Raw genomic sequence first — 18,315 nt, forward strand, 5'->3', positions numbered from 1 at the left:
TGTAACATAAGTATATTGTGAATAAAATGAATAAATAAATAAAAAAAATAAACAGACGTATGTATTTTCAGTTTTATAAAATACATATAGGCGAATTATATAAAAATAATTTGGAATAACCCTGCAATAATAAATAAACAGGTAGATATTAAAAAATATTTACAATGCAAATGAATATCCATTTGGTTATTCTCGACCTGAGTACGGCCCATTGTTTTGCTGCGAACTGTAGCTAACTTAATACCCAATAGTCATAGAATGGTTTTCCTACGTTTGGGCTCCGCTATAACTTGGTGCATGATTACTCTGAGGTTTTACTAGTGTTGAGAATTCAAAGATAAATCAACGGAGATGGCGAAGTTTTAAGAAGTGAGTTTAACATTTCAACTCTCCTTAGCGACCTCGATATTACAAAGCTGGCTATACCGCGTTGCAGTGGCGAACGGTGGTTTTTTTTTAGGTAATATACAAAAAAATATCATTAATTTGTACCTGCACATAAGCACATAATATATATGTAATATAATTATAAATGGCTATTTTTTCTGTGGTTCTGTGAAAATCAACTCCAACAACATTAATATTATATCAGTACCATAGAATTCAGAATAGTCTAGAAGGAGCGTAGAATAATATTTAAATACATCGGACTGTGTCCAAAAGTGCCTCCACTATGCCCCACTTTCGCCGCGTGCATTCGTGATGTCGCCGCGTAATGTTGTACGGTGGGAAAGAATATAATCATAACGTAAATGTAAGGTAAAAAAAAAGCAAACTGTTAATTTCTCTAAAATTTTATTGTGCGCTCGGAAATATTGATTGACACAACATAGTAGATAAGTAAAGGGTCATTTAATAAGAGTAATTGAATTAATAAACTTTAAATATAAAACAAATTTTATTTTACATAAAACGGAAACTTTTATATCATGTTAAATAATATTTTATGTTTTAAAGATAATGTCGTGTAATAAATAACGTGTACTTTTTAAAATTTGAAATAAGCGGGCTCGTGGTGTAATAGTCAGTGCGTTTGCCTTCCATGCAAGAGGTCTCGGGTTCGATTCCCAACGCGGTTAAAAAAACGTTTATTTAAAGTAGTGTGTTTACACTAGTCTATTTCATAGACCCTGGACTGGTACCTGAAGCGTAAGACTAATCATCTTACAAACTAATTACTCACTCAAAAATGATCAAGATATGCTGCGATTGGTGTACCAATGCAGTGCCCTGTGCACCATTAGATGTGGAGAAGGAATGAAGAATAATTTGTGGATTTTAATTTTTTGCATGCGACTACACTTTGCTTCATATATGGCCACACTGATTACATGTCAAATGACAAAACACTTTTATAATTGACATTTTATAGTTCGCCATGGTAAAAATGTTTAAAAAACTGAACAATCAAATATGGTTAATCAAATGTTTTGCGAAATTCTTAAGGTCGCAATAATGTTCTTAATGAAAATCATCATCAATGTTTGAGTATGTCCAAATGCTTGCAGACTGACTGGATTTTCTCCCTAGGAAGCTGTTCATATTAAATTTTATTGCAACAGAGATGGAAAACATTTTTGAGAAGGAATATGGGCGTCTAGGCATTTACAGGGCTTATGACATATCATTGGCTGGTTCAAGTGGCCACTTTACACACTGTGTAACATTCACCATTCTGCCCATGTTTGAACATCCACATTTCCTCAACTCTTCCATCTGCTGACTTTTGTGAAGTAAAAGAGCTGAAACCTTTATCACGTGGGTGAGATTCATCCGGCTGAACCAAATCACCTACTAGGCAACGCTTGAAATGCTTGAAACGCTTGAAATGCAATTGCAATGACAGGTCATAAGCCCTGTAAATTCCTAGACTTCCATATTCCCTTCTCAAAAATGTTTTCCCTCTCTGTTGAAATGGAAATAAAAATCATCTTGTTTGGTTTGTTCGCATTTTTCGAGAAGTGATCAGATTGCGAAAATTTGCATAAAAAAACACGGTGTATCCACACCTTGTTTAAGTATATCTACACCTTGTTTAAGTGTATCTACACGGTATCTACAAGTGTATCTACAAGTGTATCTACACGGTGTATCTACACCTTGTTTTTGTAACTCGTTTAACTAATTTATGTATTTATTTAAAAAAAAATTTGGCTGAAGTCATAGAACTAAATGGTCATATTATCGATTAGCGATTTAAATAAATATTTTGTTTTAGCAGTCAAGGTCTCATGGCTGCGTTCGTATGCTGCATACCCATTAATTTTAGGGTCAATTTGCTTACCCAAACATTCACGAGGCACGTAACGGGGTCAAGAATGGGCAGAATGGTCAGACAATACATAATATTATAGTCAACAACGCATAATACTTTTTGGAGGAGAAAAATACCAAGTTATTTTCAAAGCGTGGCTCGGATATTATGATTCTTCCCGGTAACCGCCGCCGTCGGTAAAATGAGAAGTGAATATTTGATTAAATGGGTGCCTCCTTGTCGCTCTTTTTCACTCTTGTGTGGCTGTGGTGTCACACTAGTCGACATAGGACACAAAACTTGATATATCTCTCTTATTTTTTCAAATGGACATTGTCACACCGGATTTGGAAAGCAAAACTTGTATAACTATGCTAAATGTTAATACAAAAAATATTTATCCTCGCTACGCGAAGAATTAACGTTTGCTTATTCAGCAACACATCTATACAAATACCTTATACAAGAGAGAGCACGAAGATAGAAGTCATACCAAGGAAGACAGAGACGCTGTTCTGCGGCGGGTGTTGTGTAAAACCGATTCAGTCTTCTGTCGGTTGATGGCAGTGATGGGGGACGCACGCGCGTATCATGAGTGGCGTATTTGTGATTTTTAATATATTTTGCTATAAAAAGGCTAAAGTATATGTTTATTTGCATAAATTATGGAAAAAAAATTAAATCCCTCTTCTGCAATGCTAATCTCAACTTGAAAAAAGGCAAAGATTGGTAAAATGTTATGTGTGGTCTGTATTGCTGTATGGCTGTGAGACTTGGACTCTGAAAGTGAACACTATGAATAGGCTGGAGGCTTTTGAGATGTAGTTGCATCGCAGAATGCTTAAGATATCATGGACAGACCTAATAACGAACTCAGAAGTCTTAAGTCGAGCTAGAACGAACAGAGAACTCTTAACCACCATAAAAATGTTACTACATTATCTCTGTTTAAATCACGTCTGAAGAAACATCTCCTTTCTCTTCTTTAATCTCTCCTCCTTTCCTTTTTCCTCTTTCCTCTTTTTTCCTTTTTCCCATTGAGTAATAGTTTTGATTTAAGGTAATTTATAAACACATACGTTTATTTCTATTTTTATATATTTTTAACTTTTTAATCTTTTTTTTTCTATCGAATATGTTCTGTAACTTGAATTATAAAAATAAAACTTTTATTTTATTGGTTGGTTGGAAGAAATTGTCATTTGGCAATAAGCCCGCCAATGTACAAATAACATTATGTACAAAAAGTTGAATAAATAAAATAAAATAAAAAGTTCGTAAAAAAATCATATCAGGGGCATATAATGCGTGGAGAAAAGTACCACTTGCTTCATTTAATTTTGAAAGGTAAGATTGAGGGGAAATATAAGTTCAGGACTGTGGAGCAGATTTTCCGGGAAGCACAGGACAGGGAGACTTTTTCCAGAGTGATTGCCAACGTTGGGGATACCTGACAGGGCACTAAGAGAAGATGGAAAAGAAATTATCAAACAGTATGTCTACATGTTTTTTTTTCATATGTCTGAACTTTAGAATATTTCGTCTTTTACTAGTGGTAACACGATGTTACATCACCGCGCGCAAAGGGATTATTTACCACGGTCTTTTAAGAGTTAAATATGTATTTATTAAGACGAAGCAGTAGCTCAATCACAAATAACTATCGACGTGCCAATAAGCGACGTGACAACAATTTTTCACCATGGTTTTTTATCGTATTCACGATCACAATGGAACATCCGTGAACACCTAATATTAAATATCAAAATATTTACGTTTCGCGGCGTATAATCCTGCTACGCAATCACATATATATTTCAATTTCACCGGTGTAAGTATGAAAAATATTCCGAAGCTGCTATTTTTATTATTTATTTATTATTTATCGTGCTATTTATTGCATTTAGCTGGCGGTTAGCAAATCAAATGTCAAAAAAAGCAGTCGCCGTAGTAATTGTAATTTAATATTCACTTTTTTGTATTAGATACTCCTTACTATTTTGCAAATGCAATATGCAACTATCACCAAAATTCTCTTGAAAGAGTCCAAAAAAAATTCTTACGGTATTTAAACTTAGAATCAGTCATGAATTTTTAAATTACAATTTTTTACTAAAAACATTAAATTTGTTAAAACTTAACGATAGAAGAAAAAATATACACCTTTTAAATTTATTCAAAATTGTAAATTCAATATGGGATTGCCCTGAACTATTATCTCTCATCGACTTCAGGGTGCCTGGAAGAATGACTAGACAGGTGCCACCGTTTTGTAGCAACAATTCACGGACAGTGTATACTTGTAATGCCGTATTAAAAAGACTTCATGAACTCGGCAGTAGTTATTCCCACGTATCTGATATATTTAGTGTAGGGTATTGTTCCTACAGAATAAACCTTTTGAACTTTTTCAAAAAAGGTAAATGGTAATTATATTTATTTATTCATGCATTTCACATAATAAACACAGTTTTTTGTTCACTTTACCCAGCTGTATAAAACAGTACTTATGATTTTCTTGTTGTATTACTGTAGAATGTTTTATTATTAAAACTTTCTACTGAATGTGCTGTATAATTTTTTAAATATAAATCTTGTATAATTTTTAGATTGAATTTTTTAAATAAATCTTGGGTATAAGGAAATTTATGTTTTAAAAAAATATATACATATATATACTAAGCCAAATATGTTAGTATTATATATGTTTGTAAAAGGTCGATTTGCCGTTTATGTTAATAAAATAGAATAAATAAAATATCATTTGATTTTTTATTGTAAACGCCGATTTTTCGGAATGACCGTTTTTGCGAAAATCTAAATTTCCCGAATTTAAAAATATATTTTATGTTACTAATAAATAGCAAGAAAATATTTAATTGACTGGACGGTATTTTATAGACCTTTATTACTTTAAAGTGTTTTTTTAAAAAAAAACGTGATATATCCCAATTTAGAAATATTATTATTTTGTGGTATCATTAATGCCATTATTCGGAAAATAACAAAAAATGTTACTTTACAACAGCCTATTTGGATTCGCCGTAAAAACTATTTCGAAATACGCGTTCGAAGCTAATTTGTTTTTAATTACAATTTTTCTTTTGTTCGTAACATTAGCCAAGATGACCTTAAAACTCACACACACTTTTGAAAAATTAAATATTTTGATTTTCGATAATCTCAACCAAGACATTTGAACGTAGTTATGCAGAAAGCAGCCAGTCATAGAAAAGAGAAACTGAGATAATAGCGCTTTTGTAAAAAGATTGAATAATCGAATCTGCACAACAGTTGGAAGGTTTTTGACTTTGACAAATAATAAACAATAGTTTTTTTTTTATATTACAAACAATATCCTTATTACATATTTGACCAGTTTTAATTATTTTTAAAGTACCGTAAGATTTTTCAAGTGGTGTGGGTGTTTTCCGCAAATTGAGAAATGCCGTTTTTGTGATTGACACTATTTTCAGAAGGTGATTATTACAGTTTTTTTTTTAATAAAAGCGGCCTGGCTGTTTTTAGCAGAACATAGAATTGACCTTACTTGACCGATTTCAGAAATATCTATTTTTTTATTAAATTGTGGACTGGCTGCTTTCTGCATAGCTACGTTAATTTTATATAAGGAATATGAAAATCAAACCTTTTAGGGGACTGGATTACCATAGACTAGTTTAAGTGATTACGTTTAAATATTATTGATTAAATCGACATTCATTTTATTGAAAAAAAAAAATGGTTATTAGTGTTACACGTTGGTTCTATTAAAAGAACCAAACTTTAGTTTCGGGAGAGCACTCCTCCCGTCGATAGGTAGAACAAAGTGTGTTTTGTACAAAGTGTGTTTTGTACAAATTGTACTTTGTACAAAGTGTGTTTTGTACAAAGTGAGTTTTGTACATATTGTACTTTGTACAAAGTGTGTTTTGTACAAAGTGTGTTTTGTACAAATTGTGATTTTTACAAAGTGTATTTTGTACCACCCGTCGATGAGAAGAGTGCGCTCTCAAAACTAGAGTCGTGTTATTTAAATAGAATAAACGTGTGTTACTCATAAAAATGTTTTATTGAATTGATCACGTTATATGCTGCATTTGAAGATCCATATAATAAACTAATTGTAACATGTACATATTGTACATATAATGTATGTTTATTGGCATAACGACTTTTTGTACAGCAAGCATTTGGTATATATATATATATATATATATATATAATGGCTATGAGAATCAATTATACAGTGAAAAATTTTTATGAAGCTGTATTTTTAATTCAGCTTTGCTTGGGATTTATTTAAACTTTATTTTCGTTCGTTACAAAAAAAACATTTAATTTAAATTACCTTTAATACTCGTAAGTACTCGTAATTTCATTCAAGAAAAGCAGGATTTTTTTCACGTCTCTGTGACTTACCGTTAGTGGATTTAATTTTACTTAAGAGGGACGAGAAAACTTTGTCTTGAAAATAACGCAACTATTGTAAAACTTACATCTCAAATGGTGTTTGGTGTGTGTTGTTGAAGAAGACCCGAAAAGTTTGGCTTAAAAACAGCAAGGTTGATCTATAAATGGGATTTTAAATCTTTTGTCTACATACTGGCTGCCGCACCAGTCACACGAATCTATCTCTTTTCCATGTATCTACAGTTCGCACCAACTATGCACAGAACTCTCCTCTGATTCGCTTGGCGCGTAATTATAATGTATTTTTCAAAAGCATAGATATGTTTAACTGCAGTAAACCCACTTTGAAAATAAGAATTCAATAACTTTTATTTGAAATCGTTTCTTTATATCAATATTGTTTTTACAATAAAATATTTTTTCTTGTTTTCACATTTTGAATTTAAGATGTTTCTATTCACTCATATCAAACACACACTCACCCTGTCCATAAACCCACCCTCACACCCATATACACTCACACACATATTCACATACCTACCAAAACCACACTCCACTCACTTACCTACGCATCCTCACACACAAAAACTCACACACATGCACTTCTACATGTAATAATATCTAAATGAACTGGATTTTTATAATTGTATTTATGTGGGAAACTTATTTGGCTTTATTTTATGTTTTGTTTATAATGTTGAATATATACTCGTGGTGTAATGGTCAGGCAAATGCCTACCATGCAAGAGGTCTCGGGTTCGATTCCCGACATGGTTGATATGAAATATTATTTGAAAGGGTGTTTTTATACTAGAATATTTCATAGTAGACTGATATCCGAAGCGTAAGACTAATCATCTTACCATTATGTAACAAAAATGAAGAAGAGACGCTGCGATCGTTGAACCAATGCAGTGCCCTATGCACCGTTAGGTGCGCAAAGCGAATGATTACGGTATATTTTTTTGAATTTTGCTGTTGTTTTTCTGAATAAGCAAAATAAGTAAATAAACAAATTTTATTTTTGCTCAAAGTAATAGTGTTAAAATTCTATCTTGAGAAATCTAATTATAAAATAATTCTCAACGTAAAGTATAGAAAGTCAAACCTTTTACTGTCGGTCAGGGGTCGGCATCCTACGGCCCGCGGGCTTACCCCGCTGCTTATTTTTAATACCTCTGTAAATAAATGTGAATGACAGGAAGTACTCACTTCGAAACCAGTGAACGATAGTATGGTATTCACAGAGGCCTCTCTGTCTGCGACCAACTCCCGAGTGTCCCGAGTCGGATCCGCGTCCCGTAATTCAGTCGTAAACTGCCGTCGAACTGAAAACCATGGACGCCTGGACCCGAGCACCTGATGCCTTGTAAAGTAGGCAAGCGTCGTAATGTAGGCAAGTCCCTGGACTGCCTCCTGAGGCATCCGTTTTATATATTTATACAATACATCACATACAAATAATATAATCACTAGATCCTCAACACATAAACAACTTAAACAAATACAAACTAATACCACTTTCGGACAAAGGGATTTTGAGTATTATTCAATTAAAATCTATAACCTACTTACACTGTCTAATGAAACAATTAGTAAGGAGAAAATGTTTAAAACGGCTATAAAAAATGGATAGTGGAGCTAGGTAGAAGTAAAATGGGTTGTCACATTCGCCCATACCAATATTGAATCAACCGCTCCACAAGTGTAAAGCTTATGTTAGGTTTTTGTTATTTTCGTTGTGTGTTAATATAAATAATATAGATGTACATAAAAACCTTGTTCTTAAAAATGTATGAATATTTGTTAATTACGCAACGCCTGAAAATGTTATTTTTTCAATTTCTATACTAAGAGTTTTAGTCCCAACACTTATGTATGGAAGTGAAACATGGAACTGGCAGAGAAAGGATGAAAGCTGAGTGAACGCGGTTGAAATACGATCTCTTGGACGAATGTGTGGGAAATCAATGTATGACAGGGTTACGAATGATGAAATCAGGCGAGAGTGTAAATCTGAGACAAGTATAATTGATAAGATTAAGAAAGGGTCTCTGAGATGGTTTGGTCACGTAGAACGAATGGATGACGAGAGAATGGTAAAACAAGTATATATGGCAAAAATGAACGGCAACGTTAGACGAGGACGACCAAGGAATACGTGGCATGATCAGATAAACCAAAATCTTAAGTCTGGTCATGTCAAAAGCAGACAGAACCGAAGGGCATGTATGACAAGATGTATGAATGTGGAAGAGGCTAAGATTGTATGCCAGGATAGACGCGTGTGGCGGTCCATTCTCTCTGCCTACCCCTACAAGGAAATGGCGTGATGGTAGTAGTAGTAGTCTATACTTCTTCATGTACCAGGTGTTGCCTAGTATGTAGGTGAAATAATTCAATTAGATGAATCTCGCCCGCATAAATAAAGGTGCTCTTTAACTTCACAAACATCAACAGATGAAAGAATTGAAGGAATATAAATGTTCAAATATGGGCAGAATGGTGAATGTTACACAGTGTGTAAAGTGGCCACTTAAACCAGCCATTGACAGGTCATAAGCCCTGTAGATGCCTAGACTTCTATATTACCTTCTCTTAAATGTACTTCATCTCTGTTGTAATATGTCAATAAAAAAAGTGTTTTATTTTGGATATCTCACCAAATATTTTTATGGCTTAGTTAGATAGTCTATTAACAAATAGTTTTTTTAAACCACTGACTTCCTCATATACAAAAATATTAATAAAGCGAAAGTTCTATTTCCAAGCTATAAATATTGCAATATTCCAGCCCATCAATGTAATTATCCAAAGTATTTATTAAACCGTTTTAGTAAGCAATTGTTCTAAGAAGTTTGCTCTGTTCGGATTTAATTTAATTTTTATGGATATACTAGAAAATAAAACCAAAGCTAGCTCCTGATCCAGGATTTATAGAGTAATTAATACATGAGATGACTTCGTTAACATACTTGAGTTATCTCTAATATGACTCTCGAAAAAATTGTCGACTCCTGCTTTATAGCTGCTTATGCAGTTCCCTTTAATATTGCGTATAACTTGACTTGTACAACATAACGACGCAAGAACTTAATCTATTCATTGTTCGTACGTAATTTATGTTACGTCACAATTATTATAATATAGTACTGCGTAACATCTAAATATTTGTCCCTTTGTAGGACAAGATTATAATAATGTCATGTTGCATTATTTAATGAAACGGAAACGATGCCAGACGACTGGAACATCGGTGTTATATGCCCCCTGCACAAAAAGGTGCCATGAACTGTGATAATTACAGAGGCATAACACTGCTGGACACAGCTTACTAAGTCTTTGCTGCATTCTTATTTAAAAGACTTCTCCCACATGTCGAAAATATAGTAGGGTGATACCAGAGTGGATTTAGACCAGATAGATCAACAACTGACCAAATATTTGCATTGAGGATCATACTGGAAAAATGCTGGAATAACACGTTGCGACCCACCACATATTTATTGACTTCAAAGCGGCATATGACAGTATCAAGAGGTCGAAACTGAACGAGGCAATTGTGGAATTGGGGATTCCTAAAAAGCTAATAAGAATCACTAAGATGACAATGTCTAAAACACAATGCTTGGTGAAGGTTCAAAACAGCAAGTCAGATCAACGGTCTAAGGCAAGGTGATGCACTGGTATGCCTGTTGTTTAATATTTCTCTTGGAAAATTCATAAGAGATGCAGGAGTAAAAACAACAGGAACTATTTTTAGAAAGACCGCCCAGATATTAGCCTATGCCTCTCTAGAACTGTCCCGGGATTAAAAGATGATTTCTTAAAGCTTGAAATGGCTGCAAACGACATGAGTCTTAAAATAAATACATCTAAGACTAAATATATGTTTGCAAGAACGTCACAAATAAACTATGTACAACAGGCAATTGACGTTGGATCACACCACATTAACAATGTCAATTCCTTTAAATATTTAGGTACTGAAATGACTAATGATAACAATTATAGTACCGAGATTAGAGCACGGCTATCGGCAGCAAACAGATGTTATTAAGGCTTGTTTAAACATCTGGAATCCAAATTGCTCTTTAGAAAAACTAAGACCATTATTTACAAAACTCTCCCCAGACCGGTCATTACATATGGTGCCAAATGCTGGGTTATGACCAAAAGAAATGAAAATATGGTATGAGTATTCGAAAGAAAAATATTAAGGAAGATATTTAGTGCTGTTAACCAAAACGGAGTGTGACGGAGACGGTTTAATCATGAATTAGAGGCACTGTTTGGCGAACTCAACATTGCACAATTCATCAAAATAAGACGATTACAATGGTTGGGCCATGTGCATAGAATGAATGATAACCGCACCCCAAAAAAGATTATTTATACCACTCCGGAAGGCAGACAAAGCAGAGGTAGACCAAAATTAAGATGGTTGGATAATGTGGAAAGTGACTAGATTAGAGTGATTGGCCTGACGAACTAAAGAAGAGCCGCGGAGTGCAGGGACGAATGGAGACAAATTCTGGAGGAGGCCAGGGCCCACAACGGGCTGTAGCGCCACTGATGATGATGACATTATTTAAGGGGGTTCTCTGGTTTGATGGGTTCAAAAAATCTTTTTTTTTGTTGCATAAATTGTTTCCTTAATATATTTCAAATATGTTGGTCAAGTAAATTTTTAAAATTCGAAGCCATTATAAAGATACAGCAGCTAGAAGAGGCAGGTATTCGGAGCGCTGCGCTGGTATGAGTTGTAACTGTACTTGAAACTTCAAACGTGTTTTTCTCAATACTGTGTTTTTCAAACTTTCCTCCATTATATCTTGAGAACGGCTTGGCCGATTAATTTCAAATTTATAGGGTCGACTCAACATATATAGACGCACGGAATGATCTATTATCACTCCAAAATTTAAAATACATTTTTTTTTAACAAAAATTTGACAAAAAATACATGAAATTCGATTTTTTTTGTTCCGAAGTCTGTCAAAAATCCAATTGTCAATATTTTATTTTCATAATCGTCCATTCCGTGGATATAATCTTACAAAATTAAAACACCGCCAATTTTTTTAGTTTCAAATAAGCCAATCAGCTGATTTTGTGGAGGGAGTGAGCGTCCATTTTTTCGAGGGAGGTATCTTTAGAGCGCTATAACTTTGGTTTTAATGGATATTTTTAGCTAAAAATTTATGTGTATGCTTTTGAAACCCTTATAAATAAATAACAAAAACTTCAAAGTTCTATCTTTTCATTGGTTCTCACAAAAAAATGCTCAAAAATCCGACCGTCAAACCAGAGAACCCCCTTAACACAAAAAATGACACCTGTATTTAAATCCGACAGGGTCTCTCCTGGAGACGTCTGGTAATGTCCACATGCTCCACTTAGCAGCAGATGTGGAAAAGAAGAAGAATTTAAATAATTATTAATATTAGTTTCATACAAAAATGTGATATGTTTTAACTAAAGGAAATGTGTAAATCATATCTTCACAATAAACCTGACGCTCTACTGCAAGACGTAAGCCTCTCTCTGTTTTCTGCACTCTGGGTTCAGCTCCGTCCTCATCCACAAGTTCTCATCCACAAGTCCTCATCCACAAGTCTGCTGGAACACAGCGGACAGTGGACTAGATAAAAAAAATAGGCACGGCACGTTCCAGAGCGTCAAATACACATATTTTTAAAATTACATTTTTCATATCAAATACATATTTAACATATTACAACAGAGATAAAGAACATTTCAGAGAAGGTAATATAGAAGTCTAGGCATCTACAGGGCTTATGACCTGTCAATGGCTGGTTTAAGTGGCCAGTAACATTTACCATATTTGAACATCTATATTCTATTTCTGTTCATATTTGAACATCTATATTCCTTCAATTCTTTCATCTGTTGATGTTTGTAAAGTTAAAAAGCTGAAACCTTTATTTATGCGGGTGAGGTTCATCCAATACATATTTGCTAAACACAATGTGCTGACTGCTAGATGCTATTTTATTTTGTTGCTGACAATGTTGATTGAAAAAAATAAACAATCATTCTAAAACAATACCTATTACCAGTAATATGATGTATATCGTTCACAGACTCCCAGCCTTACAAGAAAAACTTTAATATTTCTAAAACTTAATCATGGCATTTAAGTAGGTATGCAATAAGAGCGGTACTCAAATGGCAGCTAGTGCTTAGAAAACCAGTTACCCGTTGAAAGTCAGTTTTAGAAAATAATTAATGTATTTCAACTTCACAAGAGTCGTTTGTTTATAAATACCACACTAATTTAACTAGCTTTGCAAATATCAAATCACACAACCTCGAAATGATGTATTTTCAGATATAAGAAAGAATGGTGAAACTCTGAGCTATGAAGAATTATAGAAAATAGTTCAATGACATAATAAATTAAACATTTTTATGAAAAGAAACTATTACTCAATTATTGTAGATTTTATTATAATAGATTTTTAATAGGAAACTGTCAGTACCTTAATTATCAAATTGTCTTTGCGTTGGCAATATTTTCTTAACCAAAAGTATTTTTTATTTCACATTAAGATTACACAATTTTGTTTCATTAAAATATGCTTAAATATTAGATGAATATTTTTTTTTTTTGTTATCAATAAAAAGAAATGTAAAAAAAACCGTCATCAAAAGGTACATTCAACAATGTTTTAAGTATGTCCAAACACTTGCAGACTTGCTGGATTTCCTCCCTAGGGAGATATAAATATTTAAATTTGTAACAAATGTAAATATTAATAACTTCCTGGGGACAAAACCCAGCCAGTCTGCAAGCATTTTGACACACTCAAAACATTGTTGAATTAACTACCTGGTATAAGAAGTTGTATATAAATTGGAAAATTGAATTCAGGCGTTGCCTTAGGTGAATTGGTTCAGCCGGATGAATCTCACCCACATAATAAAGGTTTCAGCTCCTTTACTTCACAAAAGTCAACAGATGGAAGAGTTGAGGAAGTGTGCATGTTAAAACATGGGCAGAATGGTGAATGTTTCACAGTGTGTAAAGTGGCCTCTCAAACCAGCCAACGATTGGGTATAAGCCCTGTAAATGCCTAGACTTCCATATTTCCTTCTCAAAAATATTTTCCCTCTCTACTAAAACAAATTTAAAAAGATACATTGTTTAAATTATCTCCTTTATTTTTTTCAAATGTTATTCTACCGGTGCAATTATGAAATATTGGTTAAGGCCAAAAAGTCAACATAGTTATCTTCGACTGTCTATAAAGAAAAAGCGATATTTGTGTACAAAAATGAGTATATTTGAATAAAAAATTAAAGTATCTTCGTTGGTAACATATAATTGAACATGTTTATAAGAAAAAAATGTAAGCATATTCTGCTTTTCATGCAGAAAACTTTATTTTACTTTGTAGATTCACACGGCTTTAGAATACGTGCATTGGGAATATTTTTGGCCTTAGGAAATATGATCATATTTCTAATTATCGCAGGCAACTGAAATGGCTCAAAATTAGACAGCGGAGAGACCATAACTCCCTCTCACTTCTGTTTAATGTACTTCAAAATCCTAACGCTTCTATATACCTCCGCGAAAAATTTCAACGCTTATCAGTTGATGATTTACCTCTTTGTTCTTATTCTCAAGGCACTCTCTTAACTCTTAAAAGACTGTGGTAAATAATCCCTTTGCGCGCGGTGATGTAATGTCGTATTACCACCAGTAACAGACGAAATATTATAAAGTTCAGACATTTGAAAAAAAAATGGAGTCATACTGTTTAATAATTCTTTTTCCATAATTTAAGCGAAAAAACATATAATTTAGCCCTATTATAGCAAAGTTAATTTAAAAAACACAAATACGCCGTATATATTACGCGCGTGCGTCCCCCATCACTGTCATCACACGACTGATGACTGAATCTGTTTTAGGCAACACCCGCCACAGAACAGCGTCTCTGTCTTCCTTGTTATGACTTCTATCTTCGTGCTCTCTCTTGTTTAAGGTATCTGTATAGATGTGTTTCTAAATTAACGGACATTCATTCTTCGCGTTGCAAGGATTAATATTTTTTGTATTAACATTTAGCATAGTTTTAAATTTTACTCTCCAAATCGGGTGTTAAAATGTCCATTTGAAGATTGCGAAAAATACGAATCCAGCATTTTAAAAAATAAGAGAGATTTATCAAGTCTTGTTTCCTATGTCAACTAGTGTGACATCACAGCCACACAAGAGTTTATACCCATCTACCTACGAAAAAAAGCATTTTTAACATACGATGTTTTACTTATTGGTACATGAAACAGGTGGTACCATCTACAAATCCTGGCTGGCACATGTATTGTTATTAAATCAAGCAGCTCTGTACAGTCAACCATTCCTGTCATAATTTTGTAAAGCAGTAGTTGGTCCGCACACACTCTGATGTATTGTAGAGAAATGATTCCATGGAAGGTGGAGGCAGTGAGAGTAGATACATAAGAAATACCGGTTTTGTATTTAAGGTACTTTATAAATTTGTTTTGAATATTTTCTATTCTACTTATATATATGGCATACTGGGGATTCCATATCTGAGAAGCGTATTCCAAATGGCTTCTGACAAATGTATAATATAATGAAATAAGGGCCTTTGGATTATCAAAGTGTTTACTCATTCGAATTATGAAACCTAACATGCTCAATGCTTTGGAGGTAATTTTATTGATATGCGATTCAAAAAGTAGTTTTGAGTCTAAAACAATCAAAAGATCTTTAATTTCGTGCTTTCTCATTAGTACATTATTGTTTAGTTTGTAATCAAAATTAAGATTTTTTCTTTTCCTTGTGAATGTAATACAGACACATTTATTTATATTCAAAAACAGTTTATTTTCAATACAATAGTCAGTTAGACGATTAAGATCGTCTTGAATCATTAGTATGCCTAATTATAATCGGTTCCTATATGGGCAAATGCTTGTTCTGAGAAACCGATTTGGTACGGCAATAAGGTAATCGAATATGTTTCCTATGAATAAAAATAATATTGAAGAAATAGAAAAACAGTTATAGCCTAAAAGAGAAGAAACAAAAGTACAGTTTACGTAAGTATAAAAATTAAATAAAATAAATAAATAGATATTACAAAAAAATAATAACGTATTCCTAACCATACGAGTCCAAGAGTGGAAGCATGCATATTTATTTATTTATTTACATACATTAGTTTATTGCACATTATTTGAGACATAAGTCCTAACTCCGTGGAACTAAAAGTCCTGTGTTGAGATGGGATGAGCAATTATAATTGAAATGTTGACACAGACACATAAGTATGGCACGTATTGTTAAAACATCTGGACAACGCGCTTAATTGTATATAAATCAATGCATTGTCCTTTGCACCACTACGTGCGGAAAATTAATAATGATGAATGTGATATAGGTGTTTTTGTACTCATTTTAAACTCGGAATAAATTTTATTACCCCCTCTGCTGGCAAATGTTTAATAAGTTGTAAATTCTTATATATTTATCAGATTTCTTATTCGATCTTCAATTTTACCAACAAAGTAAATTTAAGTTTTTCTGTGTGAAAAATAGAGTATACGTACGTTTTTTTTAAACATGTTCAATTACAGGTTACCAACGAAAATACATTAAATTTTCATACAAGTATATCGATTTTACTCCATACCGTCTCGATATAAACAGCTAGGCCCCGATTATAATGGGAAGTTAACATTTATCTTCAATTTTATTTAATTTTTTTACTTAATATTATTTGTACATTGCCGGGCTTATTGCCAAATGGCAATTTCTTCCAACCAACCAAAAAAATATTTTTTAATTTTTTTAAGTCAAGTTACAAAACATATTTAATAGAAAAAAAACTAAATATATGTGTATAAAAATAGAAATAAATGTATTTATGAAAAATTATCTTAAATCAATACCATTTCTCAATGGGAAAAAGGAAAAGAGGAAACGAGCGCTCAGACGCGCTTATGAGCGTGACATAGACAACTATTGCTTTATTAGTTGCTAATGATATGGTAACACAATACACACAGGATGCTTCTGCGTTCGTCTGAATTTCACTGCGATTCTTAATAGTAAAAATATAATAATATGTATGAGTTTTAAGTTATGGATTAAAAACACTGGTTTATAAATATGTAGATATTTCATTAAATCAAATTGTAGTGGCTGTCGTTGTAGTCTGTTTATCGTCGCTTTAGTTCGTTTTTGTCCAACATAAAATCGTGTCATCAAGTGTACATGAGTTCTGAGAAAGCCTTTATTTATATAATGTTTTTAATAATTGTTAGAGGGTTTTTTTAAACGAACGTTGTCTTAAGTTTTGGTAACTATTTATGCCTATTTCGTAAAAAACCTTCAAGGCTCTATTTCTGCAGATTTAGGTTTTGGTCTATTGGATAAAAACGACGTTACGTCATTTTATTTTTTTAACTTTTTGTACATAATGTAATTTGCACATTGGCGGGCTTATTGCCAAATGGCAATTTCTTCCAACCAACCAATAAAATAAAAGTTTTATTTTTATAATTCAAGTTACAGAACATATTCAATAGAAAAAAAGATTAAAAAGCCAAAGATATATTAAAATAGAAATAAACGTAATAAATTACCTTAAATCAAAACTATTACTCAATGGGAAAAGGGAAAAAAAAGGAAAGAGGAAAGGAGGAAAGGAGGAGAGATTAAGGAAGAGAAAGGAGATGTATCTTCAGACGTAATTTAAATAGAGATACTGTAGTAACATCTTTGATAGTAGATGGGGGATGATTCCACAGTCAAGTCGCATGTGCACATATGAGTTAGAGAAAAAAGAGGAATTGTGGATGGGTATTAAAAGAGTGCCTTGAGAATTAGAACGAAGAGGTAAACCATGAACTGAAGCGTTGAATTTTTTCACGCAGGTATATAGGAGCGTAAGGACTATGAAGTACATTAAACAGAAGTGAGAGGGAGTGATAGTCTCTCCGCTGTCTAATTTTGAGCCATTTCAGTTGTCTACGATAGTCAGAAATGTGGTCATATTTCCTAAGACCAAAAATATACCTTATGCACGTATTCTCAAATCGTGTGAATCTACAAAGTAAAATAAAGTTTTCTGTATGAAAAGCAGAATATGCATACAATTTTTTCTTCTAAACATGTTCAATTATAGGTTACCGACGAAGATACTTTGCATGTTCATACAAATATACTCATTTTCGTGCACAAATATCGGTTCTTCTTTATAAACAGTCGAAGATAACTCTGTTAACTTCGCACTGTAATCGGGGCCCTGAAGATAGCTTGCATGATAGTATATAATTGACCCCCTGGTTTGTTTATTTGGAAATTCTAGAAACAATTAACAGACAGTAGGATCGTTAATCAAAATAATAAATTATAATAAATTACTTTCAAGGTTTATCCATAGGTGCCAATTGCAAATCAATGTTTAAATATATAGGCACGTACTTTTAAATTGAGACGACATTGTAAATATTATTATATTCGTGATTAAAAAATCTTGACATTATTGAGGAAATATTGTTAAGTGAGGTTATTCATTCAGTGCTTCGATTATGAACGCTATCTTCATCTGTATATATCGAGACGGTATACTTACTTCGGT

The sequence above is a fragment of the Micrasema longulum genome, unplaced genomic scaffold (genome assembly GCF_059751315.1).
Source record: "Micrasema longulum isolate JH-2025_06_02 unplaced genomic scaffold, ASM5975131v1 h1tg000861l, whole genome shotgun sequence".
Lineage (NCBI taxonomy): Eukaryota > Metazoa > Arthropoda > Insecta > Trichoptera > Brachycentridae > Micrasema > Micrasema longulum.